This window comes from Nelusetta ayraudi, unplaced genomic scaffold (genome assembly GCF_046127955.1).
Source record: "Nelusetta ayraudi isolate G7.1 ecotype Tasmania unplaced genomic scaffold, CSIRO-AGI_Nayr_v1 ptg000002l, whole genome shotgun sequence".
NCBI lineage: Eukaryota > Metazoa > Chordata > Actinopteri > Tetraodontiformes > Monacanthidae > Nelusetta > Nelusetta ayraudi.
Genome location: NW_027466052.1, coordinates 7,457,192 through 7,470,463, shown reverse-complemented (window position 1 = coordinate 7,470,463; position 13,272 = coordinate 7,457,192). Strand labels below are relative to the sequence as shown.

Genomic DNA, 13,272 nt, shown 5'->3' with positions numbered 1-13,272 from the left:
GACAGTAACAGTTTAAGGGAGGGGCTTAGCAAAGGTTTTGGTTATATCTATGTATTGTGGTTACTTACCATATTAAAAAGAAAACATTTTTATAGATTACATAGATTTTGCTCAAACATGGTTTGGTGTACCCATTGCCCGCTGGTCATCAGGTGCAACCTTCATCCTGCTGCCAGCCAATGTTGAACACTCAGCTTTCTGATTCATGCAACCTTGAATGAGCAGAATGTGACCTTGGCATAACTATGCAATATGTCACAAAGGGGCTGCTGGTGGAGAGTTGACCAGCCACTGCAGACCCTTCCAGCTCAGTGGCCTAGCAACTGAGTGAATGCCCAGAGACTTCGAGGTCATGGATTTGATCCCCAGCCAGGTCGTACCAAAGACTGTCCCATTGCCTCCCTGCTAGGGATTGTTTCAGGGTGCTCTTGAGGGTTTGGGGGTAGATTACCCAATGATTCCCGAGTGCGGCCCTGCTACTGCTCACTACTGCCTCAGGGAAGAGGTCAAATGACGAGGACAAATTTTGCATTCTTTGGGATGTGACGATCAGTGTGACTTCTAATGATGATTTGTTCTTTAGTTTGACTTTATCCAAGTGAAACTGTACAAATATGGCCCGTATATAAGAAGCCAGATTGCTCAAATCACTTAAAATGGAGAATTCAAAGCAAAGATGGCACATGTCCCGTCCCCATTTACCAACAACCAATGACCTGCGTTGTCGCGGCCACGGTAGCTTTTTGCGACAGATAGCAGATGCGGTATAGAATGTCCCTGCGCAAACTCATTTATATATAAGTTTACTGTTTTGGCGGCACAGATTCAATCATAAGTGCGTACTATTGTACGCATTTAATACATGTTTCTGGTGGTAAAATCAATGTTTTTTTTGGACTATGCCCCCATTAATTTAGCCTAGCCCTCTTTGGGCATTTCATTGGCGTCCCCATTATAGTAAGAAAGTCCCAGAAGGACTTTGGTACAAAAGTCTTTTCTCATCCGAGCCAATAGATACACTGGATAAGTTACACATCGGGCCTCTAAGTGGTTGGGATTTGTAATTATGCAAATGCCAAGAATGTCCCTCCTTTATGAGGGATCGATGTATTGCGGATGGATCTTTTTTCTTCCTGAAACCATGAAGCACAATTGACCTGTCAAACGAGCGGTGGTTGGATAATTAAAAGGGTTTTTCATTTTCAGTCCTTCCGAGGCACAAAAAAAGAGCTGCATTTCCTCCGTCCCCTCCATCCCGTGATGCTCAAGGCAAATATTTAAATGGAGGTTATGGAAATTCCTGGGATGCACCCTGGATTTGTCATGTAAAGCAGGACCGAGGAGAGATTGTTTTTTACACCCCATGCATTTGTGTCCGGCGCAGCCAACATTTGGGAGCTTACGGAGCGGGCAAACAACTACTGTCGTAATAAAAGACAAAACTGAGGCGCCTGTGGGGAGATACTCGGACCAAACGTCAGACACAGTGGATCCGAATCAGGTAAGCCGCGAACCAACGACGATCACGAGTGTTTGCTTTGCCATCAAAAGAACAAATCACCAACTGTATGACTATTATTTCTAATGAACGCCGCCACCTTTCTGCAGGCAGTGTGGTTTTTCTCTGTCTGCTGGCTGCTGGCTGCTCTCAAGGCGTTCCTCTTGGCCTTGAGTTTAAAAATGAGTATGCTGGCTGCAGTTTCGTGCAGTTTGACGAGATCTTTTGGCGGGGAAAGTGGGTTTTCTCCCCCCCCCCGACAAACAAACCTTGCAAAGGGAAACAAGTCGCAGCAGCAAATAAAGCCGCCTCCTCGCGTTGATCCGGATGACTGTTGGCAGAACCTCGTGCCGCGGCGACGGCCGGGGTGAGATTTACAGTTTCCCTCGCCGCCGAATGTCTCCTGTTGGGAAACAATGTGACAGAAAATCAGTACAGCTGTGAAGCGCTCGGCAGCGTTCTGCTGCCCCCTCGAACATTCTCCTCCAGGAGCTCATCCGGAGCCCGCCTCGAACGTATGTAGTCTGCCGATGACTCATCCTCAGCAGAACGAGCTGCGTGCTGCAGGTAGCCTCGCAAATAAACACCCCTTGATTTGCACAGACTGCCGAGGCACCTCGCCGACTTACAGTCTGAACCCCGCATGCGGACCGCAGGTACAAACTCAGACAGAAAGCCCAAAAAAACAACGGGGGTCTCAAGGACGTGGTGGTGCACGTGAGCCCCGTTCCGTTCACGTACGAGCAGAGTGGGGGGGGGAGAGAAGGGGAGGTTGGGGGTCGGTGGATCAGGGTGAAACGTCATTTCAGGCTGTTGAGACTTTTTAGTCACTTTGCGCACGACATATTCTCCCGTAACAGCGGCGGGTTTGTCACCGTTGCACCAATCGCCATGGAGACAGGCTTTAATCCCAAACCTGCTGCCGGTGCACGGTGCATGAGTGTGCGCTCGTTACCCTTTTTTACCGCAACTTCCAGTCAATGCCACGTAATGTGACCCCGCCTCCACCGGGACATTCAAATGACTTTTTTTTTTTTTTTTGATTTTTTTTCTGGCAGTCGTGCGCACCTGTTGCCTCCCAACAACATGCAGTTCCTCTGGCTGATGTCTTTGCCTGTTATTTATTGAGAGCTGCTGCTGCTGCTGTTGCTGCATATAGTCGCAGACCTGGGAATTTACTGATAATATCTTTTAATGGGGCGTTTTCACTTTGAACTGTTGACCATTTGCATTTCAACTATCTGCCTTTTTGGCTTGCAGATACAGTATATGATGAAATCTTTAAACCAAGAACCCTACATGCATATGGATTAAATAGTCTTCACTGTCCCTTCTTTTTACATGTATTTCATGACTTTACACTCTTATTTATACACTCCTAAAAAGAATTAAGAGTTATTACGGGTGTATTACGTATTTTTATATGTAATACACCTGTAATAACTCTGTTGGTCATTAATATTATGCTATGAATTAGTATTACATTAGTTAGGTTGTTTTGGTTCCTTAAAAGGCACTGTATTTTACCGGTACAAAAAGTTCTGATTTATCTTCTTTTTTCCAGCTACAGTTGCAGATTCCAAACTGAGTTGTTGTGTTGTGTTTGATGTGGAATCTCTGGTACTAACACTGTGGCCGTGTTAAACACTCAGCGCTCTCATGCTGCACAGAAAATAAATTTGTAAATCTCTCACACTGGAAGGTTTAGGACACACTTGCTGCGTGCTGGAGTGCAGCCAGTCCACCTGCGGGGGAAAAGGATCACCTCTCTGCAGGATCACAGGACCTTTATGAATCCTGCTATACTTTGAAATATACAATGAAAAGTAAATTTGTCGGCCCCTCATCTGAAATCAGGAAAGTCTTTGAGATCACGTCTGTTTTCAAACACTTAAAAAATGATCATCTTTAATATTTCAGTAAAGATTAAAAAGAAAATCTTCACTTATTTAATACTCACCACCATGTGGCTCTGGCAACATGTTTTAATCCACAATTAAAACATTTCTGGGGCTTCAGAGTCAAAAGGTGTTGAGTGGAATTTAATATATATTACATTAATAATTAATTTAGTTGGTATAATTTAATTTGTTCTTCTGCCTGCCGTAGCATTTATTTAAAAAAATCCAGGGTGGGAAAACGTGCACATGCTCAAGAGAAGAAGCACACCAACATTCTCCAACCAGCCTTTCCAGTCTCTACAAACTGTGAGAACTCTGGTGGGAATGTGATGCTTACTTTGCTTAGCATATCTCTGCTGGCGTGCAAAAGATGCTGCCCTTTTCACTCCTATCTAACAATATTATATTGTGCTTTATTTATTTTTTTTACCTTTTGTGTTTTTTTTGGACACAAATCAAGCGCTGCAAAAGTCAGTGAACAGTGATTCATCGTTGCTGTGAGATGTGCCAACACGCAACTTTGCATAAACTTCAGAAATGTCACGTACAGTGCAGATAATGAGAGATTTCCTGGAGGGTCATGCAGCTGTTTGTCCGGCTCTCGTAGCAAAGTGATACAGGTGTGACTCTTAAATGTGCCTTTCAGGGCAGGTTCCAAATCTCCAGAGAGATTTGAGGGCTTTGGACACTAAGTATCTTTTAGTTTGTTGCATTATAAAGGAAAGATTTCTTTTTTTCAAAGCATTTATTGGAACAAACCGTATTAGGACGATTACCTTTTATTCTGCACATTACAAACAAGTCATGATCTGAACCCTTTTTTGTGAAGAGTGAAGTGTGTGTGGTTGTCGACTGACTTGGTGTCCTTAAGCGGCGGGCATGAGCGCTGCTAAAAAATAATAATAATAATAATAATAATAACAATAATAATAATAATAATAATAATAATGATAATAATAATAATAATAATAATAATAATAATAATAATAATAAAGTACAAAATACAAAATGTGCAATACAAGACCATTTCAGTAATGGCTGCTTATGCGAGATTAAGCTCGATACAAACTTATGATGCTGCAGACGTCTGTTAATATCAGAACAATTCTGTTATGAATGCAAAGCTTTTGTTATTTGTTCTCTTTTTCTAGTTTTGCCATTTGTTAATTAAACATGGTTTTCCTGCGACGATTCACTTGTAAATAATTGAATATACACAATTTAATTATTATTTTTTTAAACTTATATATATACATTAATTTGTTTACGGTAGTTGTTGCAGGGTCTGCAATGTTTTTTTCTCTGGGGGGCAGGGGGGCAAGCCAGATGAAATGTTCCACAAAGCCGTGGATTTTATTTTTACAATCCATTTTTTTTTTTTACAAGAGCCCCGCAGAAAGTGTTTGGAAAAGGGTAGAACAGGAAAAACAGACGCCGATTGGTTGAACTATCTGTCACATTCACGGCCGGCTCACCAAGTCACTACCAGCGGGTGTCGTGTTGTTTGGAGGGTGACACGAGCTGGCCACCGTCTGCTGTTTAATCCAACCACAGGCCGTCTGGAGCAGAGGAAATCCTCGCTGCTCTTGACGACCTCGGCACGGAAAATCCTAATTTCACCCATTTGTTCCACACCGACATTTGGACGAAAGCCCCGGCTGACTTTTTTCAAATCCACCTTTTCAACTGTCTGAGTTATGACAGGATATATGACACACCTCCCCAGGCAGTTTTTTTTTTTTTACATATTCATAATCATACACAAGCTCTATTGTCTTACTTTCCGTTACTCACTCGAGTCGAGAGGTGACAGTCTGCCTCCATTTCTTTCTTTTCTCTCTGTCTCTCTCTGTCATTTAAGAGTTACCAGGCTCTGTCTGGTTTTCATCGACTGTGGTAAGTCGTCCACGTCGTGCCAGGACTTACTCACCACCACCCCCACGTCTGTCTGATGGTGTGTTCTGACTGTGACGCAACAGGAACCCGTGTCTTCCAAAAAACTTCAGCCCAGCCCAGTTCGGAAAAATTCTCTGTCAAGCTTCTCAGCTGTCACCAGTCTTTGTTTGGAGATGTTGGGGGAAGCTTCAGGCCCATTTTGGTCAGCGATGGTCTCGTGTAGAGCTTCTCTCCAATTGTGGCCTGAACTTGTCATCACGAGGCTCAGAGTTCTTCAAGGTGTTTGTTTGACGCCTTGGGCGAGTTGCCTTGAACGATGAAACCCACAGAAAGGACGGCCGTTCCAAGTTTTCTTCATTTAAAGATTTGACTCTCTGCTTTTGCCACAGCCTCATAAATGTGTCTCCTTTTTGGGTCTTTTTATTCCATTTTCCAATACTTTCAAAAACAGACACCATGCAAATCTAACATGCTGCACGTGTTGTCAGCTTCCTCCACCGTCTCCCTGATTCTCCATCTGCTCGACAAGAAACACCGTATTTACAAACACACTGTCTGTCCATCACTGCTCATCCGGCACCCGGGGTCACTGGGTGCTGGAGCCCGTGCCAGCGGTCTCGGGGTGAAGGCGGGGTTTCACCCTGGACGAGTCACCAGTTCATCGCGGGGCCACGCGGAGAGACAAACAACCGTCCACGCTCGCACCTGCGGGCTATTAGAGCTGCCAGTCAGCCCAGCGTGCATGTCTTCGGACTGCGGGAGGAACTGTCACACAGTCGTAACATGCGGACACCACGCAGCAAGGCACCGGGTGGGAGTCAAACACGCAGCCCTGTGTCTGCGAGGTGACGGCGCTAACCGCTGCACCGCAGTGCTGCCTCGCGCAACGAGGCGGTCATCCAGAGAGTCGCCGCTGCACGTTGCATCATTCTCTGTTACCGACTTCACAAGCGTCCGCGCGACTCTGACCCCGGCTCGATGTTGTCGCTTTCTTGTAATTTACACCACTGTTGTGCGCCAGTCATAACTGTTCTTCTGCTCAACAACTTTGTGCCTGAGGGGGAAAAAAGGCATTTCACAATTAGACAAGCGGTGTGTGAGCAGTTTTCATCCAGCCGTCCATCTTACGCAGCGACACACCCGCTGGGAGGCCAACTCCAGCAATTGGCAGCTCGGTTGCGAAAAGGGCAAACACAGCAGGCGACGTGGAGTCACACTCACAATTGTGTTGTAGTTATTTGAGGAAGCTGTTACGTGGTTGAGTTATATGAAATATATTATCCCGGTCGAGGCCCAAGGTAACGTCGGGTAGCTGCTCAAGGGTTACATTTTGCTCTATCAACACTCTTCAGAATCGCTTTGTATTCAGTCCAGCGATGTTCAGACAACTTTATGCGTTTTTACTGTTAGACTCACTCATCGTGGTGCATGTTTGTCGTTTTGTTTGTTTGTTTGCTTGGGTAGTCTAGCGAATCGCGTTTGGGGGCGTGTTGTTGTTGCATCTCATTCAAATGACAGATGTTTAGGGCCCCGGGAAAAGAAAAAAAACAGAATGCACAAAGATATCCTGAGGGTACGATAAAGTGTCCAGTCCGTGTGACCACAGCTTGTACAAAACCTGAATGAACCTGAGACTCCTTTTTTTTTTTTTGCCCGGACTTTAGGCCCGAGGGCTTCCAGTGTTATCTGGCTGCATCAAGTTTACTTTGTTTAGGAAAAGAAAGAATAGCGGAATGTATGGGGGAGGGAGTGTAACGGGAGTCTTTAACGGGGGAGTTAAAAGGCAACGAAAGGATTTTGATCCAGTGATATTATATATCTGTCCTGCTCAGGACAGACAAAAGCACACAACAAACCACCAGAGAGCAGAGCATGTCATCTGAATAGTGCGTCTTCTTTGCAGTGTTGTACATCCAAAGGCTTTGTGCGCCTGAATTTGGCTGGTAAAAGGCACAAAGGAGGCAGTTTGTTCGCCCCTGACAAGTGTGCTTTTATATGTGGCGGCCCTTTGATGTATAGAGAAACTTTGGCAGGGATATCCCTCGCAGACAAATGCACAAGAAATCCCACTCCTTTGTATTATCCTTAACGGTTCCCTCCCCATTCACCGCCGAGCCTTTATTCCCCGTAAGACCTTTATGTTAAACTTTGCGCTTCTCGTCTGTCTGTCAACTGTAATGGGGATTCTTGCTGAACCATATTGCACAGCGGTGGAGGGGGAGGGGGGGGAGGAGGTGCAGTTCAAATATGAAAACGTATCACCTGATCGCACTGTTTATTCAAGCAGTTTGATCATTACAACGCTTTATGGCCGTGCATTAATAGTGAAAAATAATAATAATTATAATTATAGCATAAAACGTTTTTTAATCAGTGTCTCTTGTGTAGCATTAAAGTAATAGTCAAATATTTTGGGATATATGCAGTGCAAGATCAACACTAGTTCCGTACTCTAATTATGAAACTACTTCCTGCAGCCACTGGGCATATATTACTCGAAAGTGTAGTAACTAAGGTAAACAAAAAATGAGCCATAAACTACCACAGTGCAACTCCACCTCTCACTAATTAGTGTGTAATATATTGGAGGATGATTTGCACCAATGACGCTTTATTGTTTTATGGGCGCCATTAACTGGGCTGTTTCCTGGGACAGTCACTTCCTGTAGCCTGTGACACGCCACAGAGTAGAGTCAACACGCTGTTTGCACACCTGAATCATTGTTTGTGTATAAGGAAATTGATTTAATTATTGTATTCGAAACTGAGCAGCTACTCATCTTTTTTAATCTGTTTTTAAGCACCGCTGATGCAGCTCAGGAAACTGTTTAAAGGGAATTCACGGGAAAACATTTCACACTCAAAGCAATTTTTTGCCACTTAATGTTAGAATTTTTGGAAATAATGGTCACCTACATGAGTAGATCTTCATATAGGAATAAGGACATAAGCACAGCTGAAAGTAGGCCAAAATGGTCCGACACTGCTCATCATCAAAAGAGCGATGCAGCTCGAACTGGGAAGAGAGGAGCAGAGTTCAGTCGCAGTCTGACCTCTAGCAAGAAAGCATGTCCCCCAACTTCATGTCAACGTAAACGACAAATGTGTTATTATCAGCTTATCAGTTCCTCCAAAGTTGCTACTGGACCATCTGACTTTCATTTCAATAACTGGAACCGCTGGTTCCTGTTAGCATGTGCTCGCGCGCACAGCACACTTCGGTCAATTGACATGCAGCGCTGCCACAGGGTTGTTGTTCAGGTAGGTGACTGTTGTACAGTCAAAGGAAATTAAATAGTCAAGTGTAAAGTAAAGTTGAGTAGTGTTGGGCTTGTGCACTGCATGTGCTCAGTAATGAACCGGCGCAAGAACAACGGGGGGCTACCGCCAAACATCCACTAAGCTAGCAAGGATTTAACCTTTTTTTTAGGAGGGGGATATTACATATAACAAGTACAATACAGTACATACAACAGCCAGGCAGATAAAGTTCTTCTCCTATAATTCCCATCCTGCGCTAGCATTTTTTTTTTTTTCCTTAGCATCAAGTGGTTGCCCATATTTGTCCATTCAAATCTGACTGAGGACATTTTGCACGTGCAAATGTGACATGTGCGAGGTCGCTCATCCTGCACTGCTGTTCAGTGAACAGTTGGGACCTCTGCGTGTCAGTGCTATGCTCTGGCAGTTGCTGTTTGAGGCAAATGCACGGCGCTACTTCCTCCACAGCTTTCATCCGATCGTCAGAGCAGAGATTTGAACTGCCTCCTTCCAAGTCAGGAGCCTCCACCTCCTCAGCATTCTGCTGCTACTGGGCTACATCAGGCAGCCATTCAAGGTGCAGAACTCTTGACCAGCCCATGGGTGACCATAAGTGCTTAAGCTGATAAAGATGAGAGTCAACTCGTTTAAGTGGAGGGCCTTGAGGTGGGACATTTGCATAAAAATTAATATTGAGGAGGGGAAGGCTCAATTTAAAATCTTTAGAATAGAGTAAGGTCGTGTTGGGGGTCTGGTTTTATATTCCATGTTGCCTGGTGGGGGGCACAGGGTTTAAAAAATGGTTAATGAATATAACAAAAATGTATCCACATACAAAAACCAACAGTTTTTCATTGACAGCCCTTGAGTTGTCTTCTGATTCAAAGCAGAAGCAGTTGCCAGAGGGTTCAGCATCAAGTTCATAAAGGCTGTACAAGGTCAGCAGTCTGTGCCGTTTCAGTCTTCTACAGTGGTGTCAGACTGAATCACACCAGCTGCATACCTGAGCAGGCACTCTGCCTCCAACCTCCTGAGCCCTGCATGTAGTATTTATGTCACTTTTGCATCGCTGTACGGCATAGGACAAACTCTCGACTCGCAGGCACCAAAATAATCCAAAGCGTCTGATCAGAAAAAGACGTCAACACAAGTTACGTCTTCTTTTCTCCTCTTTTCCCTCATAGAGTTACCCAGAAGAGGCGGAAAGGAGGAACAATCATGAAATGTGATCGTCTTCGTCGACGTGTCTTACATATATGTGCCACGCTGGAGGTCAGTGTCTCCGCTCGCTTCCAACCGAGCAATATTTGGCAGATCATGAAGGGGCTACCACTCGCAGGGTTGCCGTGCATGCAAAATTTCAGGTCACTACCACTGGGAGCCAGTAACGCCTTTGGCTGAGTAACAAGATGCAAATACGTCTATTCAAATGTGCACAAACTCCATACAACATCCAAGCGCACACAGACACCGGCGCACTATCTCACCTCGGCGCATAACGCTGCAGAATTAAAATACATTGCAATCACATCACTCGTGAATAAGTCCGACACCCGAGGCGACAGTCAATTTGATTGAACTTTGGTTTCGTACTTCTGCGTTTGGCTCTCTTTGTCGTACGAGGGGCGAAGCTCATCTCGAGGTAGCCCTGTTGTGTCTGAAACTTGTGTTTTTTTCTGTGCGTGTGTGTTCGCTCTCTCGTTGACCGCTGTCGATTGGCAACTTCACGGTCCTGTGCCAGGCGCCCAGAGTGCCCATCTCATAAAAACTAATGACCAGCGGGCCAAATCGACCCTTCCAGACTGTCAAGTAGGCAGGGGTTAGTCAGGGTGAGGTGGGGATCAATGAACGTATACATCACAGCCAGTGGACCAGATTTCTTCCCTCAGGCAGTGAAGACGGACTCAACAAGGGGACGAGGTGGTAAAAAGGTGTTTTTGGAGGAAGTAAAGTTATACTGTACGCAGTCATGTCAGACAAAAACCTTCAGCATTCCACTCCCACAGTCACTTCATTTTTTTTTTCTTCTTCTTGCTCCTCTTCAAGAAGCCAGTGGAGTATCACACATATCAGCCGTCCTCGGACTGCCTATCACGACACACGTACGGGGGAGAAAATTAGCACGAATGTGGCGCTAGCCACCAGTGTGAAGTATGGTTGCGGGAGGGCAATTATTTACAACCGCATTACTTTCTGAAGACCTGAGCTGTGACTCACCGCCCAGGCCTGATAATTAATTCCACACTCTACAGAAATATTATTAAGCCGCACAACAGAGTGACAGATGTACAGCATGAAGCACATTATCAACAGGGTGACTGGACGGCTTCATTGTGAATAATGAAGAGGTGGACATTTGAGACTCCTGGTTTTGTGGCGGTTTAATTTCTGGAAACTCCACTTTATTGAAGTGTTCTGTGTCGAGAAGAAGTGACGTGCGGTCCGCGGCCTTGAGATGGGAGTGTTTGTTGCTTTTGGACAGCTCTCTGTTTTTTGGTCCCATTGCTCAACTTCTTCCAGACATACGAGGTGGGGACGGATGAGCGTGGGGCAACTGGGATCTGACGACATGAGATGACAACTGTCTATTTTTAACAACTAGTAACGCATGGCACCTCGCGATCAACATTGACAGAAGCGAAGACATGCAGTACACAAAGTAATGATACACTCGCCGCCCCAACTGGATCCATCCTCGCTTAATAGTTGTCATTACAGCAAAGGGGCAGGAATGTGCTGATTGACTCGGAAATTTTTGACTGGCACACAGCACGTTGGTAATGATTCCAGAGACCCAACATGGCCCAAATGTAATTACCGGATGTAAACGGGGACGTATGACGATTTTCATGTTGAGTCGGCTACGGCGTGTTGTCGACCACTTACTGAAAGATGTCGAGGTTTCATCTGAACGGGTGAGGTTGGAATAAACGACAATGGATAACGACTGTAAAGGCTTTGGTCGTTTGGTCCGATGAGGGCAAGCTGGAAAGAAAAAAACCTATTGAAATCAAAACTGTGGCTGTGGCAAAAACATGAATTTTTCCACTTATTTTCATTGAGACCCACTGACATCCTGCAAAAACCTCAACAACCTCACGTTCCTCAAGACATGCAGATATTCCTCCTTAAAGTAAGACCCAACTCAACCATTCGTTCGCCGCACATGCCATGCAATCCGACGCCACAATGCAACATAGAAAGCTGCTGTACACGCCCTTCTTGCTGCGTTCACTCCAGCGAACATCAGGGCAGTTCTTGAGCTTTGCTCGTGAACCACAACCAGTTTGTGACGCAGGACCCTTTATCTCCGTACTTGTCCAGCAGCAAAGCCGTCTAAACAGCTACAACCTGCCAAAACGCATCACAACCGAAGACTCGGGAGTACATAAAAAGGCTAAAGCGTCCTGGTTGACCGTCGAGCACAAATCCCATGCGGTCAGATGAAGTCCAGGGATAAAAGTGAGTGATCTGTGACCGCAAACTCAAGCCATAAGATACGGTGGTGAAGAGTGCGTGGGTGGGCATGGATAGTGAAAAAGGGACGGGCATGAGTCAGTAACAGAGTCCACAGAAAGCTGTGGGAGCAGAGGAAGTGTTAACAACATCACAAGTAGGAGCAAGTCAAGTTACCACGTCAGAAGGCAAAGAGGACTGAGAGCAGGACGGTGGTGGGAGCCCGAGAGGTAATGGGACGCGTGCGATCCCGAATCATCTTATCATGTGAGGGCAATGAAGCGAATTGTTCACCCACAGCATGCCGTCTAAGCCGGGCTGTTATGTGTTACCTCTCTGGACGTCACTCCCTTTAATGAGTAGGCATTGTGTGAAAAGCCCACATTTTTAGCGAGGTGGGTTCAAGGATAATAAGCTGTGCGTGCGTGCGTGCGTGTGTGTGTGTGTGTGAGTGAGTGAGTGAGAGAGAGAGAGAGAGAGAGAGAGAGAGAGAGAGAGAGAGAGAGAGAGAGAGAGACTCTCGGGTCGGACACTTGTTGAGTATGTGGCCGTGACAATGAAAGTGCACGTTCTCCAGGCACGTAGCAGCGTGCGCGTTAAAGAAAAGTCATCTCCAAATTTATCTAATCATGCCATCTTGTGTTTTCGCGACGTAAATGTATTGACCCAAACTTTATTTTTCCCACCGCAAGGACGATGACAGAGCTCGATGCACCGTCGGACTAAATTAGATTCGAGTTCGTCATGAGTGTGTGTGTGTGTGTGTGTGTGTGTGTGTGTGTGTGTGTGTGTGTGTGTGTGGCTGTGCTGCTGCTGCTGCTGCTGCTGCTGCAGTGTTGACGAGTGCGTGTGACAGAACAGGTAGCCATTCACCGTTAGAGTCACAAAAACTGCAGGTGAATTGCTGCAAAAGAGATAGTTTTGATTTCTGTTACTTACGCACAATAATGTCCCACCTTTAAAAACCAGTTACCTTCGACACTTTGATGAGCAGCTTTTCTTCTCTTTTTTTTTTCTCCTCCTTTTTCTTAGTGAGAGAAGTCTGTGGATGTGTCAGATCGGCGCTATTGTCTCTTTGTAGACGCACGCCCACCGGTTCCAATAACGCGCCACCCATGCTGCGTGATTTCAATAAACTATGACCAAAACGAAAGTAATTTAAACGGCAAGAATGACACCTGTACCCCTCCCCCTCACTCCGGGAAAGTTTTCGTGATGCTGGCAAAAAGTCACACAAATATCACCTATTACTCATGTCAC

The 13,272-nt window shown here is 45.4% G+C and overlaps 1 protein-coding gene and 1 long non-coding RNA gene across 2 annotated transcripts in view; one reads left to right on the top strand and one right to left on the bottom strand.

Annotated features, from left to right (window-relative positions):
- Window positions 1-13,272, top strand: part of LOC142884804 (large ribosomal subunit protein P2-like) — a 69,521-nt gene that overhangs the window by 28,946 nt on the left and 27,303 nt on the right. The gene's annotated exons all lie outside the window — the stretch shown is intronic.
- LOC142887817 (uncharacterized) lies at window positions 4,859-7,230 on the bottom strand. Its single transcript, XR_012926601.1, has 3 exons — window positions 6,712-7,230; window positions 5,190-6,349; window positions 4,859-4,984 (listed from the first exon to the last, which is right to left on the bottom strand). It is a non-coding gene; the product is annotated as an uncharacterized LOC142887817 (long non-coding RNA).